Genomic DNA, 19,403 nt, shown 5'->3' with positions numbered 1-19,403 from the left:
TAGAAGACATATCAAAGTTAATATTATTCCAATATCACTTATAAGTTTATATCTTTTAATACTCTAAATAAATTAATTTATTATGTTATATATTCATTATAAATTTAGATTTAATAAGTATTGCAATTTTTGTGGGAAGTCATGTTTTGATTTAGCCTAAATTTACAATAAGGAACATATAACATTTTTAATGTATAGGTAAATAGCAGTAGAAAAAATATGATTCCATAAAAAATACTCCCTCCGTTTCAATTTACTTGTCGTTTTAGGTTCATGCACACGGATTAAGAAAACATTTAATTTTGTACATTTTCAAAATAAAAACATCATTATCCATACACCTAACCATATTTCGACCAATAGAAAAATAAATAGAAGAATCTTTTTAATAAATTTTGCATAGATATAATAAAACGACATTTATTTTGAAACGAAAATTTTCTCCTACAACGACAACTAATCTGAAACGGAGGGAGTATCATTCAGCAAGTAGATAAGACTTTATTTAGATATATAAAGTTTTACGATGATGAAATTTAAAGTGTTCACAAACTTAAAAAAAACTTTACAACCAAAGAAAATTAATTTGGAGTATTTGGATGATATAATATGGAAGATGATATGGCCCCACCTTTTAACCTGGTAGAGAGAGCAAAGAAAACTAATTTGGAGTATTTGGACATGTGCTCGAGAACATCAGATCATGAAGACTGAAGAGCATAGAACTCAAGCCCCGCAAGATTGCACATCGAAATCTTTGTCTCCTCGTCAATAAATGTCATTATCATCTTACCAACTATTTGAACAGCTTGCTCCATGAGATTCATCGAAGTATGTTAAATCGGAAGAATATAAACTTTGCATTATAGAGTTGCCGAGGGTTGTCTTGCATATGCATTGTCTTGTCCGCGTAAGGAAGCTTTGATGGTCTTTGTCGTTGTTACTGTCATATCCATGAGTGAATCACTCCACGCTTCAGCCATCTTCTTACCAATGTACCCGGCTTCTGATTAATATCATTTTCTTTCCTTGACTCTTGAAGCAGAGTCCTCTCTAAATCAGTTTCCTCAAGAGATGGATGAATCTACATTGTCTCTATGATTGCCTCCAATACTCTATCACCTCTTACCCCCTTGCAGCCTTGTTATGAAAACCTTCTTAAAGACACGTTCTTCTGCAATGTCTTGAAGATTTGTACGAAATCAGCAATTACCAGACACATGTCGTTATGGGTTCCAAAATGAACCACAATCTCATTTGTTTGTTACCATGTTCAAAATAGCGGTTAGTCCATCTCTTCCAATCTGTGTCTTAGACCTCCAAACACGACTGACTTGAGTGTGATCTTGGCTTGAAATTGCAGAGCAGAGAATTTACTCAGTAAACATAATAAATCTCTACGCAACACACATCGATACCTCTCTCTGTACGAACATCCTCAATCAACATGGAGGTGTTCAAGAATGATGGCATAACAGAGGAGAATTTACATACCATTCTTGCAAAATCTATGTGTAATGAAAGTTTTTGTTGGTCCATCTACAATTTTTCAAAGAAGGGATGTATTAGAACGCGAGTCAGGTAGAATCTAGAATGTACACTTAAGAGAATTTCACGTTAAACCTGATTTTTTTCCACATAAGCCTTACTTGCAGCATCATTGACAATTACAGCAACAGAAAAGTCTCTGATATAACTGAGTATTAGACTGCGAAATCTCTCATGTCCTGCAGTATCCTTGTGGCTATAAAGTCAGACGCTTACTGTAAAGCACATATCAAACACCATAAACTATTTTCATAAATCATTTCTAAAAGGATGAAAATTCCATATCAAACGTCCTTTGATAACTCTACGAAGGACAAACCATAAATTGGCGTTTGAAACATTGGAGGCCCCGCATCTATAAGTTCACTACTCTAAAATACGTGTGCAAGGAACTAAAAAGGAAGATGATATACCATAGTTGGAAACAAAGAGTCATATCCTCAAGGTACATTGTCTTGGACAGAAAATCAATCCCAATGGTTGCCTGCAAAACGAAGACCAGCCAACAAATTTTAAAGAGGTCTATCCATTGGCCAAATTCTGAACAGCATTATCTATGCCAAATTATCCTTAGTAACATATTATCGCATATATGTTTGTTTCTTCTTCTTACATGGGCTAGCTGAGCAGAATCATCAGACTCAAGATGGAGAAGTAACTGCAACAACACAAATGAGCATCTTGTAAGCATCCATACTTGTTTGTTTCTTTGGTAAAAAAAAAATACAAAAAAAAATCTACTGACCAAGAATTCAAACCTGTTTCTTAGTGAATAAAGGAAGCAATCCAAATATAGTAGATGACCGAGGTGAGAGCTGTGTAGAAATCTTATTAGCAGTTACACCCTGCATAAGGATCCTGCATCACAAAATTCAGAGTAGACCTGAGATATAATACTAAAAACAACATCCAGTATTGAGAAAGAAGAAAATAGCTACAAATGATGAATACATATGTTTTTTAACACATTAAATACACTAGATTCGATCTCCGCGCTACGCGCGGATAAGTATTGAAATTGTTAAGTTTTAGATCATAATTTTTGGATTTTTTCTGGGATTGGAATATTCTGTTTCACACAATTATTTGAAATTTAGTAGTTATTAAGTGCATATAACCAAAAAAGAGAATAAAAGGTTTGCATATAATAACGTAAATAATATAAGAAAAAGTCTAAATATTGAAAAATAAAGTATGTGATGTGGTCCATAGTAAAGAAATTATTATACGCTCGAGTTTATTTCATAAATTTTTAATTCATTTTAAAATATTATTTATATTTAAATATGTAATATATATTGGAAACTCTGGAAAATATAAATTATTAAAATGAAGTTTCACATCTTATAATTTAAAAACGTAAATAATAATAAAAGCACATATTACATTATTTAAAATATTATTACAGTAAATTTAGTTAAAACTCCAGTAATTTAAATTTTTGATTTCTTAACTATTTTGTTCATTCTATCTGATTTGTATTGTAAAATTAGTGACTAAGAGTTAAGTTATTCCCAACAAAATCAATCTCTCTATAAACACACATGAAAAAAATAAAATTGTTGAATTTTCTTACAATTTCAAAAGTGTTGGATCTAATAATTTTATCACCTTGATAAAAGGTAAACAGTTGATTTATTGAACATTTTCAGAAATTTCATAAATGTTGTTAGAGGTAACTGGTAAGTGCTCTGAGTATTTTTACTGTTCTTTTTATTTTTACAATCATTTTGTTTTATCAATTACTTTTTAAGAAAATAATTTAAAACTACAGCCCAAAAGTTAAATTAGGAAATATATTAGTTTTGGAAATCATTTTTAAAATATATATACATATAGTATTTTGAAAATAATTAATATAAATTTACATCAATCTAATCTAAAATCACAGAAAAAAGAACTTACAACATACATTCTAAATCAAAATAACTAAAGTCACATCCTCTGCCATTCTGACATAGATGTTACTCTACTTAGAAGTGTTCCGGTAAAACGGAACCGAAATAGAAAAAAATGATTTGAATTTGGTAATACCTAATAAACCGAATGGATGTTAATTTAAGAAATAATGGTATCTGAATATGGTTCGGCATAAAACCAGATAAAACCTAATAAATCAAAGAAACCAATTAAATAAAATATGTTGGTATACTACTATACTTATATACGAAATTTATAATAAAATTAATAATATATACATGAAAACACTGATTTTATTAATTCTTTTATTTGTTCTAAGTTAAAAAATCTCATTTTCATTAAATTAAATATAATATATTTTCATTGGTACATATTTATGCTAAAATATAGTTATTTAATACTATTATGATATTAATAGTTTTCTTATTTATATTTTTAATAGTAAAAATGAAAACAATATAAAACCGAATAAACCGAAAATCGTTAGTATATAAACCAAACTAAACCGAATTAGATATGATATTAATATGGTAGCTTATTTTTATAAACCGAAATACCAAAAACCAAAAAAAAACGAACCGAAACGTCAATTGAACACCGTTACTCTATCTAAATGAATGTATGTAAGCCGTGTTTGTGATTTTTTCTTTTGTTGTGGTAATTGATTTCGAAGATTTGTATTGTAGAAAGATGATGAACTTTGCTTTAGAAACCAATCACAATTAATAGGAAAAACATCGAAGGATTGACTAATCGCCAAAAGCTAAAGTGAGACAAACGTGGGTGGCCTAACTGGCCAACACCTTAATTACATAGTATAAAGTTAAAGAAATGATATTAACTAAATGAAAGGTTTGAATCTTTCACATAAACATTTGAAAATGGAGTAAGAAACTCTGAACCTTTACCACTGATTTGATTCATAACAAATCAGATAAAGTGAATACAAATACTCCGGAATAACCCTTAAAAATGATGATGGAGGTGGTACCGCTCTGAGCTGAGTATTTTTGACCTTTGAGAAACAACCCACTACTTGTAAGGGACTGATGTCTCCAGCCACACACCTTTGAAGGAAAATTAATTTTGAATGACGTCACACCTAAGTGTTTGCCAAATACAATTATAAATTACCTTAAACCCATTCACAATGACATGTATATGTTGTGTAGATATCATGTTGAAAGAAAAGAAAAAAAAAGAGCTGTTGATAAGAAGAGATTGACCTTCATTCTAGATAGATGTTTCTTCCCTTTGCTTCACAGCCTACATGGACAGTGAAGACACGCTAAGAACAACCACCTGTTTTTCCAATACAAACACACAACAAAATCTACTTCACATTATTTACTTTCGAGCATTTTTAAACAAATAATAATTTAAAATTTTAGGTTGTTGACCATCTTCTCTCAATCACAATTTGAGAAAAAAAAACTCATCAACTGCTGTATATCGTCGTTCTCAAGCGTTTCATTACTTCTAGCCCTTATCTCTTCCTCTGATAAAAACCCATCACCTCCTCTATTGCCAGCATTGGACCAATCATTAAAAGGCTGAACCAAGTGTTGGTTTTACAAAAGTCTTATCTAATGTCTCAGTATCTAAGCCAAAGTCAAATGTTTTTCATCTTTCAATCTTTTTGTTCCAGTAAAATTAAAATACATAAAAACCAAACCTGGTTTTCTCAAAATAAATGTTCTGCTGACTGGCTTTTTGCTTTTGCTTGAAGGCATCACACCATTGCAAAGAGACTGCATTGACGTTAAGCAACACATAAACTTTATCTGTTGACAGCAGATTGTAAACCACAAAACACATAGAAAAATGTTGCTAGTATCTCCATTGGCGAGTAACTTACTAATGTGTGGAACTATAATAGGCTCTGTAAAAAATAAGGGGATTAAGAGTAAATGTAACCTACCTCCCTGTACCTCGCAAGGTACAGCTTTAAGGGTTCCAAGTAATTCTCGAAATCTAATGTTGACATTGCCCACAACTTATCCTCACCATTCACAGTTTTCCATTTCTCTTTCTGGCACTTGTCACTGGCTCTGAATTAATCAGAAATTCAAAACTTGAAAATCAAATAAAAAGGTAAAGACTTTCTAAGCTACAAATTAACCTACTAATCTAAATTCCAAAGAAAAAAAAATATGTGTTACAGAAGCAATTAAAGAGAAGAAACAACATGCTCCCTGGTAATGAAGCTGATGAACTCAGAGACACATTTTTGGACTGGAACTTAGATTATTAACTATGTTTATAAAAAAATTGTAACAGATCAAACACAACCACTGAGTCAAAATTCATGCTTTCACAATTTTGTTCTTTAATTCCCAAGCAGAAGAGACCAAACAGTCCATGAAAGTGAAAACGCTTAATACTTTACCTGTGACATCAAAGATTTAGTCGCATGTATGGTATTTAACGTCTGTTTCTCCATCTTCTTGTTGCGGCCTAGATCCGCCATTGTTGATGGTATGCTTCGTACGTCAGCATCACGAGCCTGAGATCAAAGCAAACATGTGAAATAGAGTGGCGGCTGTTGAATATATGACAGAAGAGCCAACGATAAATCAAGGCACGTACTCTGTAGTGACAAAAAAAAAGAAACAGTCTTTAGTATCAATCTCACCTTAACTGTCTCTCTCTCTCTTCAGTTCCTCTCTCCTTTGTCCTTCAGCAGCTTCAAGCGACAGAGAGTGAATGAAATTACAGTCATTAGCCAACAGGGAAAAGCGACATGTGTTTACAAAAGGTTTCCATGGCATGCTCTGCCTCTCCAAGCTCTCTGTCTCTTCTCTCGTCCTCTGATTCACTTCATATTCTGGCATACGCGGCGATGCTATGGCGTCTATCTTCTCTTCATTTCCTTATCTGGAATGGTATTCACTCACACTCGAGGTTTAGAATGTCTATCTCCTGCTCTGCCTCTCCAAGCTCTTTGTCTCTTCTCGCATCCTCCGATTCTCTTTGGTTGGGCACACAAATCTGGAGAGTCTTCATCTCTCTTTATATAAAAAATGGACAAAAAAGTTGTGCTAAGAGATAATTAACGTGGCCATCTTGATAGATCTGAAGGGATGGATGCAATGATGAAACTTAATGGCGTAGGTTGAATAATGATCGAAAACTTACTCGGCCGTTCTTGGAGAGGCTCACCAACTTTCTTCAGATTCTTCCCAGAATCGCAGAATCTATTCTTACAAAATCCGTCCTTCAAATCGGAAAAGTGGAGCTGGTTATCGCCATCTGTGAACCTCCTACCTTTGCGTTCAGATGCTTGAATACTTCCAGATCTCATCGATTTTTGAAAGAACAACTGATGATTTCCCGTATGATAGATTCGTAAACGGAGGAAAGAAGAAGATGAATAGGAACCCAATCGACAATCGTTTCGACAATCGTTAGATGAGTTGAGTTGCGGTTGAAGCCCATCAGATGTAAAAGAAGGATCCGACGTGGACGATTGCTATTCTCCTATTGGCTGGAATTAAATTGCTGATGTGGAGGCCTTCTCCTTTGATCTTATTAGCCTTTTAGTATAGTATAGATATGTCTACAATATCAAATCATCACCTTTAACAGTGAGTAGGCTTCAAGTACACTTTCTATGATCCTTTTGAGAATGAGGATGAGAATGACTCCATGAATCTTGTTTGGTGCTTGTAAAAAAAGGTATATGACTTTCTAAATCTTTCATATTATAGTTTCGTTAATGAGACTTTGTCTTGCTCCTGCTCGTACTGCATGATAAACATGTTTACAAATCTCCAAAATTGTGAGCTTAGACGCTGCAACTTCCTCCCCAAGTATCACCTGAGAGAACGCATCACATATAAATCAAGCAAGTTCATAAGCTGCTTCAGTCACACCTGATTATGCTCTATACCTCGGCTCTCAAAAGTATTGTGTGTGCATATATACCTTTTTCTTCAATTGATAAACGAAAGCTGCCGTCATCACCACCTCCGACCATCTCACTTTTCCATCAAATCTTATCTGCGCCACAGACACAACCGTGCCGTCTGAGATCCTTCGCCACTGCCATGTGATTGATTTACCAATATGGTTCATGATATGATATTTACCTTTATTAATGTGTGAGGACGACAACCATGTTCTTCTCCAGAATATTATTCTTCTTGCTTAAGTGTTCCTTCCCGATATAATTCTCCTCTTTTGTCTTTGTTGTCATATATGAAACTTATTTTTGAAATATCTGATACGTAGTTGTTCATAGAATAGATGAGCTGATTTGAGGGATAAAATAATTCTTCAAAGAATTTGAAGAGAACAAAGAACAGAGGAACTGGTTTGAGGGACAAATAAATGGTTGAAAGAATTTGAAGAGATCAACTGAAGAGGTTTGATAACTTTGAGAAAATAAAACTGAGATGAAGAGAATAGAGAACAAGGCTATTCACTTGGAGATCTTTGGCATCCTTCACGACATCTATCTGCTCTCTCAACTTTTTAGCTCAATCAAGTTTAATTTTATCTCTAGAGCTGCTAATGATATGGCAGACTCTATAGCCAAACAGGCTTTGTACTCCTTAAACCCGGTTTGATTAATGTTAATATTCGTGAAAGAGTCCAATAGCACTTTATGTTGGGTGTGTAGAAAGGGCTTTTCAAATTGGAATCTTTCTTCTCGAAGATTGAAATCTGTGATGACTTTTTATTTTTGTTAATTATTTTACACAGACAATTTGCTCTGAGAACCTGAAAAATTGTTCGTTTATAAATAACGCTGCAGTTTTCCTCTTTCTAACCTTCAACTAATTATGGTTCCACTGATATCGAAAGTCCTAAATTTAACGAACACTTTACTAACATTAGATGTATTCAATTATGTGAATAATTTATGACTCGAGTTTTTTTCTTTTCTTTTTTTTGGTAAAAGGCTGGGAAGTTGAAGGAAAGTTGTGTAGCAAAGCTGGTTCGATGTGTTACAAAAAAAAAAAAACAAATCTGATTCGATATTTCTTTGTATTTGTAAAGCAAAAACTGCCGATTGCACATTAATTTGAACTGTTTTTGTAATACCCCGATTTTCTAAAATAATATAATAAATAATAATCTCATAAAAGTCTCCATTTATTACTTCTCAAAAGTCAAACTCAACACCATAATCCAATAATAGCATAAATAAAATAAATCCCGGAAAATATCGATAAAGGCATAAAACCGAAGTCTGAAAATAAGAAGTAAAACTCCCAAAGCACCAATCCAAAAGCAATCACTCCTGCTGATCAGCCTCACCTGAAAGGGAAAGAAAGGAGGAATGAGTAACAGGGGAGTCACTCAGTGAGGCATGGGATACTAATCCGCAAACCACTGACTTGAGTAAATAGAACTCCCGCTATGGAAGTCTAGCTCTAACATGAACACACACGATGTCTAAAGCATCACACAAACACAAACAATGCGATGATAGCACACAGCTAATCCATACACCCCGCATTTCCTCATAAGGATATAATACATACTCTGCGTCGCTAGTACAGTATGTCTCTGCACCCCCGCACACCATAATCTGCGTAGATATGCAAACGTCTCTGCACCCCGCCCACACACAAATCTGCGTCGCTAGCTCAGACGTCTCTGGGCCCCCGCACACCATATCTGCGTCGCTAGCTCAGGCATCCCCGAACCCCCGCACACCACATCTGGTCGATAGCTCAGACATCTCTGAACCCGCACAACACATAGTCCCTACTATATAACTATGTACTTATATATATATATATATATCTTAACATTTATCATCAAACATCCAAACAATAGTTGAATCCTCTAGACCCCTAATTCCGGTTTACAATGAATAAACTATCTATCAATCACGACTCAAACAGACTCAATTCATGTTTCGGAATCTAAACTACGATAGAAGAATTCTATACTGGTACGGAGTTTATGGGATAGATCCTCACCTTAGCAAAAGTGGAAAAGTAGCAGCTATGAACTCCAACTGCTCAAACAGACTCCAAATCTGAAATCAGGGCGAAAAATCGAGTCAGAACGCCCTTCGAACGGTTAAAAACGGATAACTAGGAATCTGGTTAAAAAGTCAACCCGCTGGTCAAAGGGTCAACCCGGTCAACTCTGACCCAAGCCGGTCAACCCTTGACCAAATTGAAATCGAATTAGACCAATCGGTTTTTCTTAACCGGATTCGATTTCAATTAAACCAGATTCCAATCGATTGCCAACCGGTTTAATATTAACCAAAAATCAATTTCCAATAACCAATCGAATTAACTAAACCGGAAATCAATTATGGCAAACCGAAATCAACCAACCGGTTTGACCAGTCACCGAGTTGACTCGCTGAGTCAACACGGCCGAGTCGCCGAGTCAACCGGCGAGTCACCGGCGACCGGTCACCGGCGGCGACCAAACACGGCGGTGGCTTACCGGAAAATCACCAGCGGCGGCGGAGGCGCGGCGGCGATGCGGCGGCGGACTCCCGGCGGCGAACGGACGGTGGTCGGCTGCGGTGGCTCCGGCGAACGTCCGGCGGAGGCGGCGGCGCGTGATCTTCACGCGCGTAACTTCTCTCTGCGCGTGTGGGCGCGTCGCGGCGGTTCTCCGTCTGATTTTCGGGCTCCGGACTCCTCTCGACGTCACGAACACGGTGGTGGTCTTGGATTTGCGAAATACCACACGGTTAGAGAGATACGATCGATTTTCTAAACGGCCAAAACTTAAACAATCGGACAAGGCGGTTTCCGGTTACCTGCGGCGATTATTGGCGGTTCACTAGGCAATCTCGACGGTGACGGCTGAGATCGTGGCTGGTCGGACTCAGATCTACTCGACGGATCAAAAACTGCAGAGATTCGACGCCTTAGACTTTTCTGAATAAAATAATGAGGCCACCACTCTTTAAATAGTGACTTACCTAGGGTTTCCTGCGATGGGCCTGAGTCTTGATGTGTCAAATTTATTGGGCCTGGAAATGGGTCGTTACAATTCTCCCCCACTACGAAAGAATTCGACCCCGAATTCGGCTCTTGAACCGACTGTCCAATACCATCCTGAAAAAGCTCTGGATAATCAACCCTCATCTGAGCCTCGACCTCCCAAGTCTCCTCCTGGATCCCATCTCTTTCCCAACGGACCTTGACCATACTGGTCATCACTCCCTGAACAGCTTTCACTTGACGCTCAACAATCTCAACTGGCAGACAAAGTGCAGACAAATTTTTACCAAGATCCCTTGGCGGCTGAGGCAATATGAGCTCTGGCTCTCTCACAACTTTCCTCAAAACAGACACGTGGAACACATCATGAAAGCCTGTCAACTCATCTGATAACTTCAGTTTGTATGCAACTGCTCCAATCCGTTCCAAAATCGGGTACGGTCCCATATATCTCGGTTTAAGCTTCTTTAACTTTCGAGTCTTAGATCCTCCCTGAAATGTCCTCATTTTCAGGTATACCAAGTCTCCCACCTGAAACTCCAAATCCTTACGGCGCTTATCTGCATAACTCTTCTGACGATCATGGGCTTCCTTAAGCCGAGTCTTGAGCATCTCAACTTGCTCTACCGTCTCCTGAACCATTGCTGGTTCTAAGTCTCGTCTCTCCCCCACTTCTGTCCAACAAAGGGGTGTACGACAAGGCCTACCATACAGTGCCTCGTATGGTGCCATCCCAATACTCGAATGATAACTGTTGTTGTAGGCAAACTCTACTAGAGGTAAGTACTTTCCCCAGCTACCTTCCCAATCTAGGACGCAAGCCCTAAGCATGTCCTCCAATGTCTGAATAGTCCTCTCTGACTGTCCGTCTGTCTGTGGGTGATAGGCTGTACTCATATGGACTTTTGTCCCAAGTGCTTTCTGAAAGGCTTCCCAAAAAGCTGATGAGAACTTTGGATCTCGATCAGAAACAATACTAACAGGAACACCATGCAACCTCACAATCTCATCAATATATATGTGCGCCAACTGCGTAGCTCCATCTGTCTTCTTAATCGGCAGAAAATGAGCAGACTTGGTGAGTTTGTCTACAATCACCCAAATAGCATTCTTCCCACCGGTGGTTATCGGTAGTCCAGAAACAAAATCCATGGTCACCATGTCCCATTTCCATTCTGGCAATGGCAGGTTCTGCAACAACCCGCTAGGTACCTGGTGCTCAGCCTTAACCATCTGACACGTCTGACACTGTGATACAAATGTAGCAACATCTTTCTTCATACCAGGCCAATGGTAATAACGCTTCAAATCTCTGTACATCTTAGTGTTACCCGGATGGATAGAAAATTTTGAGTTGTGTGCTTGCTGTAAGATTTCCTTTCTCAACAACTTATCATCAGGCACACAAACTCGGTTCCGGTACATGTACATCCCACTCAAAGCTGTATGATATCCAATGCTCTCAATCTCGATCTGCTTGACCAACGCCTCATCACTATCCTGAGCTCTGCGTATCCTCCACAATAAATCAGCCTGCTCCACAGCATCCAAACCAGATGTCTCTCCCTCTGCAGTAACAGCATACAGTCTGAGACTAGCAAGCGTCCCAGTCAGCTCCTGAACCTCCTTGGTTCCTGAAACATCGCTCTTGCGTCTACTCAACGCATCTGCCACAAGATTGACCTTACCCGGATGATAAGTAATATCCAAGTCATAATCTGCTAAAAGCTCCATCCATCGACGCTGCCTCAAATTCAGGTCAGCCTGAGTAAAAACATACTTCAAACTCTGGTGGTCCGTGAAAATCTGCGCCTTTTCTCCATACAAATACGATCTCCAGATTTTTAGCGCAAAGACAACTGCTGCCAACTCCAAATCATGAGTAGGGTAATTGACTTCGTGAGGCCTCAACTGACGTGATGCATAAGCAATAACATGACCCTCCTGCATCAATACACAACCCAAACCAGTACCTGACGCATCTGTATAAACCTGATATGGTATCCCCGGCCTCGGTAGTACCAAAACTGGTGTATTAGTCAGTCGCCTTTTCAGCTCTGTGAAACTTTCCGAACACTCATCTGACCAAACAAACCTAACATCCTTGCCTGTCAACTGAGTCATCGGTCTGGCGATACTGGAGAAATCCTTGACAAACTTCCTGTAGTAACCTGCTAGACCCAGAAAACTGCGGATCTCTGTAGCAGTCTTAGGTGTAGGCCACTCTGATATTGCAGTAATCTTCTCCTGATCTACTGCAACTCCTGCCTCAGAAACCACGTGACCCAAAAATCCAATCTTCCTCTGCCAGAAGCTACACTTACTCAGCTTACCAAACAACTTATATTCCCTGAGCTTATTCAACACGATCCGCAAATGCTCTGCATGCTCCTCTCTACTCCGAGAATAAATCAAGATATCATCGATGAAGACAATGACACACTTATCCAAATGCTCGCGAAACACATCATTCATAAGTTTCATGAACGCGGCAGGTGCATTCGTCAATCCAAATGGCATCACTACAAACTCATAATGTCCATAACGTGTACGGAAAGCTGTCTTCCGCACATCCTCATCAGCTATCGCAATCTGGTGGTAGCCTGATGCCAAATCAATCTTAGAAAACCATGAAGCTCCTTGCAATTGATCCAATAACTCATCGATACGCGGAAGCGGATACTTATTCTTGATGGTCACCTTGTTCAAACCTCTGTAGTCGATACAAAGCCTGAAACTCCCATCTTTCTTCTTCACAAACAATACCGGTGCTCCCCATGGTGAAGTACTAGGCCTGATGAAACCTTTACTTAATAATTCCTCCAATTGCAGTTTCAATTCCGCCATCTCTGCTGGTGCTAAACGGTATGGAGCCCGTGAAACCGGTGTAGTCCCTGGCTCCAACTCAATAGTGAGGACATCTCCTCTGGCTGGCGGTGGTCCTTTTAAGGCCTCAAATACATCCTGAAACTCTGCAACCACTGGAATATCCTTCAACTCGGGACGCTCATCACCCTTATCTATCGAAATAGTCGCCAAAAATCCCTCTGCTCCTCTTTCCAATAGATCATCAGCGTGCATCATGGAGATAATAGAGATTCCCTGATAGGCAGGAACACATTGGCATGTGATCTTTGCATCTCCTTTAGGGATGTGAACTCTTGCCCTAAGACAATCTATTACCACTCGATGCCGTGACAGCCAATCCATCCCAAGTACGACATCATAGTAGTCTAGCTCCATCTCTGCTAAGTCTCCACTGAAATTAATCCCACCAAGTAGAACCGGTACATCTCGATGAATGCCTGTGGTTTTCAATCTCTCTGCCCCAGCTGTGATAATTTGTTTTGTCTTCGGCTCGAAAACACCTCGGAAAGGCCAAGACTTAGCGAAACGCGAACTCACAAAGCTAATGGAAGCTCCAGTGTCGAATAGAGTGTGAGCCATCTCACCTCCAACAGAGACCGACCCTACACACAATTTTCATTTTCTAACTACCAAAATAGCACCAAAACACAATTACTCAAAACATACGAATATGAAAAGATACGTACCAGCTATCGGCTCAGCTCCATTGGCCTCTCCTAAGGCATACACACGCGGAGCAATGGCCTGACGCTTGGCCGCAGGCCCCGTGGTCGGGCAATGTCTGGAAATATGACCCTGCTGGCCACAACTGTAGCAAACTACGGCAGCTGCTGGTGCTGCTGGTGCTGTCTGTGCTGCTGCTACTGGTGCTACACCCTGGCCACCCAATGGTCTCGTCCGACAATTCCTATGAATATGTCCAGTCTTTCCACAACCATAGCACTTGAGGTTTGGATCCCCAGTCCTCCTCTGTGACTCTGAAGTCCTCCCGGTCCTAGGCTGAGTTGCCTTGGACTGTTTCTGCTCTTCAGCAAGACATGTCTCCTGCACAACAGCCTTCTCTACCATATCCTCCAAGCTGGTGTAATTAGCCATACTGCATCTGCCGCGGAGATCCACTCTCATCCCATTTAGGAACATCCTCATCAAGTCCTCCTCATCGAAATGGGTACCAGCAAACATGCGAAGCTCTCGGAACTCATGCTCATACTGCCTGACGGTCTTGCCACCCTGGGTCAAATGCTGGAACTCATTCCTCTTCTGGTGTAATGCCTCCTTGGGAAAGTATTTCTTGTCGAACGCAACGAGGAAATCAGCATAGGTCGGATAATCCTCCTCCTCGCGCATCGAACACACTCCCTCCCACCAAACTGCTGCATCCCCACGCAGATATAACTCTGTAATGTTAAGGCAAAGGTGGAGTGGACACTTGATAGTCCTCAAACACTTGGTCAGTCTGTACTTCCACTGGTAAGCTTCGGTAGCATTCACTGTCCCCCTAAATTTCTCCAAGTCCACGTGCCTCATCCGCCCCATCACTCTCATGAGGTCCTCATCAACTCCATGCTGCTCTCCCTGCGGTGGTGGAACTTGCGGGTTACCCTGAACCTGAACTGGGGCACCCTGCTGGACATGAATCTGCGGTCCCTGCTGCACCTGAATCTGTGGACCATGCGGCACCTGATGGGCATGTCCCTGCTGAGCTGCAGCCAACTGTCTGGCAACCTCCTGTGCAGCTATCCTGGCAGCCTCTTGGGCAGCCTGCTGAACTACCCCCTGAGCAGCTTGCTGTACCATCTGCATGATAGCAGCCTGATCGATCTGTGGAAATACCGGCGGTGGAGGCGGTGGGATCACTGGCGGTGGTGGCGGTGGTGGCACATTCTCACCTCCACCCTCTCGAGTAGCACTGGCGGCCGGGTTACGAACAACTCTCCTACGCGGCGGCATCTGAAACGAATAACACAAGAATTAATCACTGAGGAACTGGATACCAACGGTTTAAAGACATAAGGCCAAACAGGAAGGTGCTATTTATTTTTGTTTTAAAAAAAAACCCCCAATTCCCATAAATATTTTTTTTTTTTTCAAAATCGTCAAAACCCGATTAAAATCACGTCCCACAAATCGCCATCCCGGGTCAGAGCCGGGACGGAACCCCGCTCTGATACCAAATTGTAATACCCCGATTTTCTAAAATAATATAATAAATAATAATCTCATAAAAGTCTCCATTTATTACTTCTCAAAAGTCAAACTCAACACCATAATCCAATAATAGCATAAATAAAATAAATCCCGGAAAATATCGATAAAGGCATAAAACCGAAGTCTGAAAATAAGAAGTAAAACTCCCAAAGCACCAATCCAAAAGCAATCACTCCTGCTGATCAGCCTCACCTGAAAGGGAAAGAAAGGAGGAATGAGTAACAGGGGAGTCACTCAGTGAGGCATGGGATACTAATCCGCAAACCACTGACTTGAGTAAATAGAACTCCCGCTATGGAAGTCTAGCTCTAACATGAACACACACGATGCCTAAAGCATCACACAAACACAAACAATGCGATGATAGCACACAGCTAATCCATACACCCCGCATTTCCTCATAAGGATATAATACATACTCTGCGTCGCTAGTACAGTATGTCTCTGCACCCCCGCACACCATAATCTGCGTAGATATGCAAACGTCTCTGCACCCCGCCCACACACAAATCTGCGTCGCTAGCTCAGACGTCTCTGGGCCCCCGCACACCATATCTGCGTCGCTAGCTCAGGCATCCCCGAACCCCCGCACACCACATCTGGTCGATAGCTCAGACATCTCTGAACCCGCACAACACATAGTCCCTACTATATAACTATGTACTTACATATATATATATCTCAACATTTATCATCAAACATCCAAACAATAGTTGAATCCTCTAGACCCCTAATTCCGGTTTACAATGAATAAACTATCTATCAATCACGACTCAAACAGACTCAATTCATGTTTCGAAATCTAAACTACGATAGAAGAATTCTATACTGGTACGGAGTTTACGGGATAGATCCTCACCTTAGCAAAAGTGGAAAAGTAGCAGCTATGAACTCCAACTGCTCAAACAGACTCCAAATCTGAAATCAGGGCGAAAAATCGAGTCATAACGCCCTTCGAACGGTTAAAAACGGATAACTAGGAATCTGGTTAAAAAGTCAACCCGCTGGTCAAAGGGTCAACCCGGTCAACTCTGACCCAAGCCGGTCAACCCTTGACCAAATTGAAATCGAATTAGACCAATCGGTTTTTCTTAACCGGATTCGATTTCAATTAAACCAGATTCCAATCGATTGCCAACCGGTTTAATATTAACCAAAAATCAATTTCCAATAACCAGTCGAATTAACTAAACCGGAAATCAATTATGGCAAACCGAAATCAACCAACCGGTTTGACCAGTCACCGAGTTGACTCGCTGAGTCAACACGGCCGAGTCGCCGAGTCAACCGGCGAGTCACCGGCGACCGGTCACCGGCGGCGACCAAACACGGCGGTGGCTTACCGGAAAATCACCGGCGGAGGCGCGGCGGCGATACGGCGGCGGACTCCCGGCGGCGAACGGACGGTGGTCGGCTGCGGTGGCTCCGGCGAACGTCCGGCGGAGGCGGCGGCGCGTGATCTTCACGCGCGTAACTTCTCTCTGCGCGTGTGGGCGCGTCGCGGCGGCTCTCCGTCTGATTTTCGGGCTCCGGACTCCTCTCGACGTCACGAACACGGTGGTGGTCTTGGATTTGCGAAATACCACACGGTTAGAGAGATACGATCGATTTTCTAAACGGCCAAAACTTAAACAATCGGACAAGGCGGTTTCCGGTTACCTGCGGCGATTATTGGCGGTTCACTAGGCAATCTCGACGGTGACGGCTGAGATCGTGGCTGGTCGGACTCAGATCTACTCGACGGATCAAAAACTGCAGAGATTCGACGCCTTAGACTTTTCTGAATAAAATAATGAGGCCACCACTCTTTAAATAGTGACTTACCTAGGGTTTCCTGCGATGGGCCTGAGTCTTGATGTGTCGAATTTATTGGGCCTGGAAATGGGTCGTTACAGTTTTCCTACCACCCCAGAGAAACCATTTTGCTCTCCTTTTGATAAAATCATTAAAATGAAGATGTAAATCATATTTTCACTAATTAAAACAAATTTAATATTTGTTGATATTTGGAACTCCAAACTTTTATGGGACTCAAAATGTCACATGTTAACTTTGATCTCTGTTTTCATTATAGTTGTAAAAACACATACTGGATATATAGAACAACTGAACAGATGAGCTCATAATTCTTCGTAAGATTAGTTAATTTTCTTATTGTTAGAAAATACTAAAAGCTTGGGTAAAATCTCTTGATTGATTAAGGTTATGTAGAAGTGATTATATACAGAGAGTTGTTACAAAACAATATCGATCTCCATATATTATAGCAGTTTGGTATGCGGTCGTTACAAAACAAAATAAAAATAGTGGAATATTCTTTCACTCTTTCTCAGTCTGATCGTCGGAGCTTCGAATGGTTAGACTGGTGCCAAATGAGTTGAATAACGAGGATCACTCTTTCTCAGTCTGATCGTCGGAGTTTCGAATGGTTAGACTGGTGCCAAATGAGTTGAATAACGAGGATAGTAGCCCTTTTGTGAATATATCTGCATACTGGTACACAGCTGAAACATGTAGAACTTTGACTTGGCCAAGCCAACTTTCTCCCTGTCAAAATGTAGATCCAACTCAACATGTTTTGTACGTTGATGTTTGACAGGATTGGACGCCAAGTAACCTGAACTCACATTTTCACAGAATATCAGAGTTGCCTTTGTGATGGGAATGTGCAGTTCAAGCAATAAGTTCATGATCCCACATGTTTTGGCGACTGCATTTGCTACACCACGGTATTCTGCTTCCAAATTAAAAAAGCGAGACATTGTTTGCTGACGTTTTATAAACCATGAGACCAAGTTTTCTCCAAGGTAGACACAATATTTTGAGTATCAGGACAACTGGTCCAATCTGCATCGGAGAAAGTTGTGAGAGTGTCAATTTTCAATCGGTAAAGCTGAAGAATGTGGCCTTTAGTTCCTTGAACATATCTGAATCTGATGATGGTTTTTAATGTATTCATGTGAAGCTGGTGTGGATCATGCATAAACAACCACACCTGCTGGACAACATATGCTATGCTATGTTTGGGCTTGTGAATGTTAGATACTGTAGGGCTCTACTAAACTTATGTAGTGTTCAGGTTGTCTATTTTAGCTCGTCCTTCTGTAGACAACTTTGAATTCACATCAGCTGGTTTTGAAACCGACTTACTATCAGACAGGCTGCCTGAACGCTCAATGATCTTGGAAGCATAGTGCGTATGCGACAGAAATATGCCAGACTTGTGTAAATCCCTTTATTGATTAAGGTTACGTACAAGAGATAATATACATAGAGTTGTTACAAAACAATATCAACCTCCCTATAGTACAGCAGTATGAGGTAGTTACTAAACATAATAAGAATAGTGAAATATTCTTTCAAATACTACTAGTTGTTTTATTAGATTCAACTAAGCATATAATTAAATGTTCAGACGAAACCGTGGGCTTAATGTGAAACTTGTACTAATAAGTCAACACATAAGAGAAGAATCATGTGAGAAAGATGCGCGCGAAGGAGTTGACCGAAATTTATAAATCATTAGAAAAATAAAAGAGTGTAATTTATGTACTCCATACAAACTTAGAAAATGTGATTTATGCGACTCTCAGCCATTATTATTCATTTTGAACAAAGGCCTGACCGGTTGAGCAGTTGCGGTTGAGTTTGCGGATACGGATGATTACGATTTTAAGTGTTATTTGATATTTTGTATGATTGATATAATGTTTAAAAATTATTGCGTTTGTGGGATATTTATAACTGATTGACTATAAAATATTACAGCGATTTGATAATACATAACCAATATAAACATATTATAACTTTATAAATATAAAAAACATACTATTGTGGTAAAATATAATAATTATTAATATAATATGATTAGTAATAATATTATGTTATCTATCTAATTTTTAATTAGTTGAAAATTATTATTTTAATAAA

The 19,403-nt window shown here is 39.7% G+C and overlaps 1 long non-coding RNA gene across 17 annotated transcripts; it reads right to left on the bottom strand.

Moving 5' to 3' along the window:
• Nucleotides 1-481: 481 nt before the first annotated feature.
• On the bottom strand, nucleotides 482-7,963 carry LOC108847921 (uncharacterized). 17 transcript variants are annotated; one of them, XR_008943239.1, is made up of 16 exons: nucleotides 7,560-7,962; nucleotides 7,396-7,470; nucleotides 6,607-7,287; nucleotides 6,104-6,478; nucleotides 5,858-5,974; nucleotides 5,390-5,519; nucleotides 4,869-5,219; nucleotides 4,695-4,770; nucleotides 4,460-4,570; nucleotides 2,307-2,406; nucleotides 2,162-2,206; nucleotides 1,962-2,032; nucleotides 1,624-1,763; nucleotides 1,495-1,539; nucleotides 1,269-1,350; nucleotides 482-1,183 (listed from the first exon to the last, which is right to left on the bottom strand). It is a non-coding gene; the product is annotated as an uncharacterized LOC108847921 (long non-coding RNA). The 17 variants fall into 17 exon arrangements; XR_008943238.1 differs by having other exon boundaries at nucleotides 4,695-4,989; nucleotides 5,144-5,219; XR_001949021.2 differs by having other exon boundaries at nucleotides 5,144-5,219.
• Between the last annotated feature and the right edge of the window lie 11,440 nt (nucleotides 7,964-19,403).

The sequence above is a fragment of the Raphanus sativus genome, chromosome 3 (assembly GCF_000801105.2).
Source record: "Raphanus sativus cultivar WK10039 chromosome 3, ASM80110v3, whole genome shotgun sequence".
NCBI lineage: Eukaryota > Viridiplantae > Streptophyta > Magnoliopsida > Brassicales > Brassicaceae > Raphanus > Raphanus sativus.
Note: the sequence above shows the minus strand (reverse complement) of the source record. Positions and strands in the feature narration are given on the sequence as shown.